The sequence below is a fragment of the Molossus molossus genome, unplaced genomic scaffold, assembly GCF_014108415.1.
Source record: "Molossus molossus isolate mMolMol1 unplaced genomic scaffold, mMolMol1.p scaffold_m16_p_25, whole genome shotgun sequence".
NCBI lineage: Eukaryota > Metazoa > Chordata > Mammalia > Chiroptera > Molossidae > Molossus > Molossus molossus.
The window spans coordinates 3,041,641-3,049,225 of NW_023425361.1; the positions used below are offsets into that span (position 1 = coordinate 3,041,641).

The 7,585-nt window shown below is 46.1% G+C and overlaps 1 protein-coding gene across 1 annotated transcript in view; it reads right to left on the bottom strand.

Moving 5' to 3' along the window:
- Window positions 1–2,430, bottom strand: part of CDH8 (cadherin 8) — a 414,745-nt gene extending 412,315 nt beyond the window's left edge. Inside the window, exon 1 of the mRNA XM_036278160.1 lies at window positions 1,690–2,430. The gene's annotated coding sequence lies outside the window, so the exon portion shown is untranslated. The remainder of the gene's footprint in view (window positions 1–1,689) is intronic.
- Between the last annotated feature and the right edge of the window lie 5,155 nt (window positions 2,431–7,585).

Below are 7,585 nucleotides of genomic sequence, written 5' to 3' on the forward strand. Positions count from 1 at the left end.
CCAGTTGAAAAGCTCCTATAATGAAGCCGGAGGTGACAGCCCAGGGAGGGCTGTTAACCACTGATATGGCTGTCAGGAGTGTTGTAAAAGAGGACAGGGGCTCCCAAAGGTCCCGACCAACCCCAATCCCTCCCCAGACTTGGCGACCACACCGGAAGCCAGAGGGCAGTGCTCTTGCCTACCTTCTCCTGCGTCCCTCCTTCCCATCGTAGCCCACAAGTACTAGGAAGCCTGGTGAAGAAGGCAGTGGGCTGATCTCATTAGCAACCCCTGAGCGCTCAAGAACTGACGGCTCCTGCTTCTTAAAGAGGAAACTCTTGTGGAATCTTCAGGAAAGGGTGGTAAAGTTGAAAGGACCTTGTCTTCCTCCCGCTTGCTTGCTCGATTATAAACTCCAGCCTTTAATTGAAGCTGAAGTGAGCAGCTGCCAGCCCGATTTTCCATTACAAACTAATGTGCGTTTGCAACAATAAACAATTAATGTTGTTTGATATCTTACATTTAGCAACCCAAGCAAACTGCTGCTATCTCCGCTCGCGGTGGCAGAGGGCTATCTCTTGACGTGCCGCGGGCTCTGTGCCTGCAGGAAAGGGTCAACGACGTGGAAACTTTGAGGTTTCGGCCAGATTGGAGAGGGGAAGGCTTTCGTCTTGGGGAGGGGAAAAGCGGAGGAAATTGTGGATACCTGTTGGCATCGCCTTTGACGGCGGCAGGTTTTTACTGTCTCCCAGCCTCGTCTGGAGCCTGGAGACCCGGAATAGGTCCCTAGGAACCTGTTACGCGCTAGCAGAACCCAGGCGAGAGCCCTCTTTTCCTCCTGCCCTGCTAGGGGCGCGATTCCTCCTCCCCCATCACGGGTTGGCTGGTAGAAGCGGTGAGATGACAGGAAGCGCAGCTCCAGGTTCTAACCGCGCCAGGAGGGGATTCTGGGGCTGGGATGTGAGAGGAGAAGTCCCCGGCTTTGGGGGCCTCTGTGAGCTCAGTCTCACCGGCTGGAAAAGGACACTGCCTGGGGTTCCTGCCTGGGTGCGGGACAGAGTCTTGGAGACTGCAGAGCCGCGGGGCAGCGCGGAATCCCGCAAGTTTGCAGCCGGCACCGCGCCTCCACGCCTGGAGCAGCCACTTGTAGGAAAGCCCGGCGCTGGGGCTCTGGCGGCTGAGTCGCGATCCGCAGCCCCACCGCGGGGGTCGCCCTTCCTCTCCTCGGGGGTGGGGAGATGCAGCAAACCGGCAAGAGGGCACCCCAGCCTCTTCGCCTCCTTTCCTAGCCGGTTCACACCAGCCCCACCACCAGCGGCAGGTGCTTCCAATTCCCCGTGCCGGCCCCGCAGTGAAGGCGCGCGGCTGCAGCTGCGCCTGCCTGGGTCGCGAAGCGACCACAAGGAGAGGGGCCGGCACGAAAACTGGAGGGGCACAGCTTGCTTGCTACTCCCTAGGATCGACTGTCACAGAGGTTTGCAAAAATCGTCAGGCAAAACCCCGAGGCGCCCCATTGGCTGTGCCTATCAGGAAAGAAAGCGCAGTTCAGCCCGGAGCCTGGGCTGGGAACCCGCATCTAGCATCTGAGCGGAAGGAGGCAGGGAAGGAGGCGCGCAAGGTGTCCGAAGGGTCATGGGAATTACTAAAAGAAACGGTCTCTTCTGGGTCCTCGGGGCATGGAGAAAAACGGGGGTTAGGGGCTTCACTTACTCTTGTGCGGCACACTCCGCGCTGGCGAATTTCAAGCCTCTTGATTCACAATTGTCTGGAGGGACTCGGGGTCGGCTCCCGAGGGCGACGAGCATTGAACGGTCCCAGCGCGCTGGGCAGGCGCCTCGGGATTCCGTTCATGCCTCTAGAAGCTGCGGGGCTTGGCGCGGAAACGCGAGGCGGGAGCGTTGGGATCTGGGTGTCCGCAGCCCCAAGTGCAGCGGCTGGGAGGACGCTACTGTCTGTGCGCAAACCGGCGACAGCGGACGAGCTTCGAGGAGGCAGAAAGATTCCAAATAAATCCAATAATTCTGGGCTGAGCGCTCCGGCGTGCGAGCCCGCCTGCCTGCCTGCCAAATGTAACTGTGAAGTGATGTGGAAAAGTGAGCCGGGTGCCTCCCCTGATGGATCTCATTGGGTAGAGCGCAGAGGCAGGTCTACCACTTGGAAATTCGTGTAAGCAGCCCCCCTCCCCATCCCTCTCTGCCTTCCTCCTTCGCTCGCGCGTGCTGTCTTCTTGGCTCTTCCCCTCACTAAGTGAGCACACAACTTTTAGGTCCTTGCCACCAAGCACTCCCCGCGCGACTCCGCCGCCAGAGGAGGCGGCGGGCGGAGATGCGCCCTTCCGTGCGGTGCGCGCAGCCCGCGGAGGGCCAAGCTTTCGGATAAGAGGGCTGGCAAATGCTTGAAAAATTCGGTGACAGTACCCAGGAGCTTTCTCTTTTGAAGCTTACCTGAGCTCTAGAGCTGGTGGTAGCTTGGAAAGTGCCTTGGTGACCTACAGCTGTTTTCCATGGGGGGAAGAGAGCGCACAGGGCAACAGGGTGGGTTTGGGCAGCTTACCTCCTCGTTTTTTCCAAGAGCCTCTTGCGGGCAGAGTCGGTGATTGTAAGACCGCTGCCTTCTACTCAGAAGGTACAGGTTTTGAGGCCACACGTCGTGGTCCTGTGGGTGGAGCGCATTCCTGATATCCCTATGCGTCTGTCTAGTCCTCTGGAGAGACCAGGGAGAACATAAGGTAGCACAATAAGAAGGTATGAGAATGGGAGCAAAACTTGCTTGGAAATAAAGGGAAGCATTGCTAAAAGTCTTCTCAATGTCCTCTTAAGCACCATGCGTTCAACTCCTCCACCAAGAGATGCCCTATCTGTGGCCCCTTCAAGTCCTCTGACAGACTCCACTCTAATCCTGAGAAACGGCCACCTTGGGGTAGAGCCAGTGTAAGAAGGGATTATGAATTAGTAGGTTCAGTTTCTTTTCTTCTCATCACTGAGGCTACTATGTAGAAATATATCGCCCACTGTGATCATCCTTTAATAACATTAATGAGCCAGGCCGGTATGGCTCGGTGACAGCGTCGACCCCATGCATCAGGAGGTCGCCAGTTAGAGTCCCAGTCTACGCACATGCCCAGGTTGTGGGCCTGGTCCCCAGTGTAGGGTTATGTGGGAGGCCTCTGGTCGATGTTCTCTCTCATCAATGTTTCTCTCTCTCTATCTCCGTTTCCCTTCCTCTCTCTAAAATAAATAAAGAAAAAAAAATTAAATAACATTAGTGAAAAATAAGATGAACTAATTTGTACTTTTCCTCTATGCAGTAGAAGTGAGCTGTGAGGAAGGGTTTTACCATCTGGGGACAGAGTCCAAACAGATGGAGAAAAGGGTGCAGAAGACCAGACTGAAGGTCTGTAGAGCTTGGACTGTCTGACTCAAATTAATGAGACAGTGAGCAGAATGAGAAAACAGACATAATATGCTTATAATATATATGCAGATTTGACATTTGTGTTTGTGTGCTGCATCTAACATGCCACTGTGAAATGTTGAAAGGGATATTGACTATAGGTCTAATCTGTCTGTTTCATATTCTATCTGTCATGGGCAAGAAACTTAGTAAATTATTTCAGAGAGGGAGAGCTGAAGAGAACCAAGAGGTATTTTTCCCTTCAGGCAGTCACTAAATAACTGTTTGTTCTTTTCTCAGACTCGGTGTGCATACAGGGTATTCAGGAATTGGCAACTTCTATCTTGAAAAAAAGGAACAGCAGTCACACCTCAATCACAGTACAACTGCTGCTAGACTAGGCAATCCCAAGTGGACAAAGGAATAGATCTCATCTTAGGTTGGGTTTCATTTTAAGGCATTCGTTTTCACTTTAAACAAATGGTCTGAACCTTTCCTTGGGGTACTTTCTTCCATCAGTGAGAACTAAAGAAAAGCATGTGTGTTACTGAAGGCTGGGTATTGTCACAAATAACAAATTCATCCCAAAAGGAAGCCAGAATGGTAGAGATAGACAATATCCTCAAATCTCATTTTCTAAAAGGAAAAAAAGAAAACTATTTTGACAAAGTGCACAAAGTGAAGGTAGATTCCAATGGCTTTCAGTACCTGGGGCTGGGGTGAGTGTGTTTTCACTCACCTTGTCCAGGGTTACTCTGAGAGCAGTTACATCCATTGTTACTGAATTTTGGCCACTAGAATGCATGGTAGTCCTCTCTCCACTCTCCATCTCAGCTCAAAGCACCGCAGTAGGAATTTCCTACGAATTTCCTCCTGATTCTTCGGAGAGGTCTGGATGATTAAGCAGTGTGAAAGAGGATTAGGATAAGGTTCTAAAACCCTACAAGGATATTTCTAAAATAATCAGGGATGCTGAAAGACAAAACATTTGCCTGTTTCACAATTCCACCACTCTTAATTGGATGCAGTGTGATGTCACATTGGCAAGAACCTAACTCCTTAAGAAAGTGTTTTCTTTTCAACATCCATTTCAGGGTTACAGACTTCCAGCAGGAAGAGGAGTATGTTATCTAGGCTTTTTGGAATGGAGACTGAAATTGCATGTGTTGTGGAGCATTTTGCAGAGGAAGGAAGGGTATTATCTGATAGGGCAGGAGTATAAGGGGAGGAGCAATAGGGAGTGGGGTAGAGAGAACGACATTCAGCACACCCTTGGGTGACTGATGTGCTGAGTGATGAGGCAGGGGTTCCCCAGCCTGGGTTTTGGTGACAGGTAGGTAATTTTGCAGAGGATGCAGAGGAGTCCATAGCAATTGAATGAGATGGAGAGAGACTCCATGTAGTAAAATACACTGTTTTTTCACTATGGCGAGACTTTTGGTATAATTTTGACTGAGGGAAACAGTAAACCATGTGACTGGCTAGTTGGAAAGTAAGGAATCAGATGGCTTATAAGAAGCAGAGGCCTGGAAGGTGTAGAAGAGCTAAGGACACTCCATCTTCGAAAGACTGAGCAGGGAGTGGTAGACTAGAGCATATCTATTATTTGCTGCATTAAATTTTAAATTTTCTTCTTTTCATTCTTCCATGCATTCTTTCTTAAAAACTAAAATAATCTAACTTTTAAAATCCCAAAACAAAAATAAAGTATGTTTACCATGATATGATTACTGAGAACTTTCTTATTAGTTCCTTTTCAAGTTAGATTAAGTCATTCATAGAACACCTCCTAAAGGTAAAAAGTTGAGGAGTCTGGATTCCGTGAATGAAAGGGTTTCATAAAGTGACACCTGCCAAGGTTATTTGAAACTAAAAATAAAAACCTTAAATATGTGAAATATGAAGATGGCCAAAACTTAAATGTTATACCAATTAATATGTAACATTTTCTGGAAATTCAGAGTCCCTTTTCCACATTTTATGTTATGGAATCCTAATGAGGATATCTAACAACCACCGTGTTAGGTTTGTTTGTTTGTTTGTTTGTTTGTTTTGAGAGAAGTAAGTAATATATAAAAAATGTGACATTAGGCAAAAGAACTTTAAAGTTTTATTTTCAATCCCAATATTGTTGCATAAATTATAAGGATGAAATATTGTAAAAGGTAGTTTAAATAAGTTTGTCCATTTTTCAGTAAATTTAGGAAAGTTTTTTTTTTTAATGTTTAAGAGTTTGTTTTAAACCAGTTTTTGTTGTTGTTGTTGTTGTTTTTTGCTTCTTTTCCCCTAAAGTCATGAAAAGATAGATGGTGCTCAAGCTATGTGAATATGAGCAGTCACAGTGACTCTCAAGTCTTGGTCTCTAGACTAGGTCCTGCCTCCCTTTCTCAGGAGATTTGTTAGAAACTCACATTCTCATGCCTTGAATCCTGGTGGGGCTCAGACATCTGGGTTTTTTACAAATGTTCCAGGAGACTCTGTTGCTCAAGTTTAAAAACTATTGCCTTAGGTATTGTTTTGTCAGGTGATATCTATCTATATATCCATGAGAAAAATTAAGGGGCATATTATATTGATACTTACCGTTTTTGTCGTGGAATATTCTGAAACAGAATACTATCTTTAAATAAAATAAAAGCATATGCATATTAAATTTCTCATGTGATTACTTCACTAAGTTTATTACAGGATCTGAAAACCGGAACTGATGTCTTGAGAAGTGGTTATGGAACTCCTGGGCTGAAACAGTCAGCGAGCTCGCCGTTCAGAGCTGCTTCTCGACATTTCTTGGCTGCGGTTTTAGTTACCCCTGAAATGAGGCTTGCATCTCTTAATATTGACTGTGATTACTAATCTTGAGCTGGCCATTATATTTTCAGTAAATGGAGGTGTAAACACACTTGTGAAAACCACATCTGTGCTGAGAGCATTTTGGAGAAGGTTTTCAAAATGGCCTTATCCCCCATCTTCCCAGGTGCTGGGAAAGAGACAAGCTCCAATTCAGAGTCTAAACAGAAACTGGGAGCTGGGGAGGGGGTGGGTACAGTAGATACTTTTAAGGGAACTGGTATGAAGCTAACAAATAAACCAGCCCAGGTTTTGTGGACTACCCACTTAGCAATTTTTTATTTTTTCTGAAAGAGAAGAGCAACCTGATTAAAATTCCAGACCCCTCTTGTTTTAACATGGGAGCCATGAAGAGGAAAACATTAAAAATAGTTTACATTGTGTGTTTTTTTTTTCTTAAGAAAAAAGAGAAAGAGAAATAAATACTATGTTTCACATATCAGATTGTATTCAATATTAAAACAAAATAATGAGATGTAATTGATCTTAAGTCTGATTTAGATGATTGCCAGCATTTGAAATTTGCTCACTTATACCAATGTATCATTACTCATGTATAGGGGCATAAAGATGTGTGCGGGGTGAGGAAGACCCATTGCCATCTCTTATTATGTCTGAAATAGAGTTATATTTCTGATTAGTTGTCGTCAAGTTCATGATTCCAGGGAAGACAGCTATATATGCATCTGACAAATGTTCCAGCATTCTTGAGAATGTGAAGAGAATTGCTTTATTAGTCCGAGCGGCATAATGCTTGTCTAAGGAGTTTTTGTTCGTTCCTTTGTTAAGGATAAGCTGCCGTGTGGAGAACGGGCACTGCCTGTAGGATGCCGGCTGCTGCCTACACAGGCAACTGGTCCTGTTCAAGTGAACGACAGAGCGTTTTTTCTTCTACCTCAAGTGCCCTCTAGCGGGCAGTATCTGTGCAGGTGTCTATGCAGAAGAAGGTGGAAAGAAAAAGGAAGAGGAAATATCCTACCAATTGCTATCCTAATTCTGAAATTGTTCGGCTTTTTCTTCTCTCCTTCCTCAAAGGGGTCATTTCCACAGAAGTATTTGACAAAACAAAAAAGGTGGTGGTGTTTTTGCATGAAAAACAAATCATTCATTCACTAAACTGGGAAACAAATACTAACCCTTTCTCAGGGGTTTCTTTTGAACATTCATCATCATTTTCTAGAAGTTTCATACACTTTAGTAATCAGGCAAATCAAAAGAAGGAAAGTTGCTCCCTCGGAAGAAATTCTGTTTTGTTCTTCACTCACTGCAATCCAGCTAGAAGACATCTGATGCAAATTGGTTAACCTCTCCGGTGGATTTTTAGCTTGTGTCTCCATAAAACTGCCTAATACTTCTTTCTTGCCTC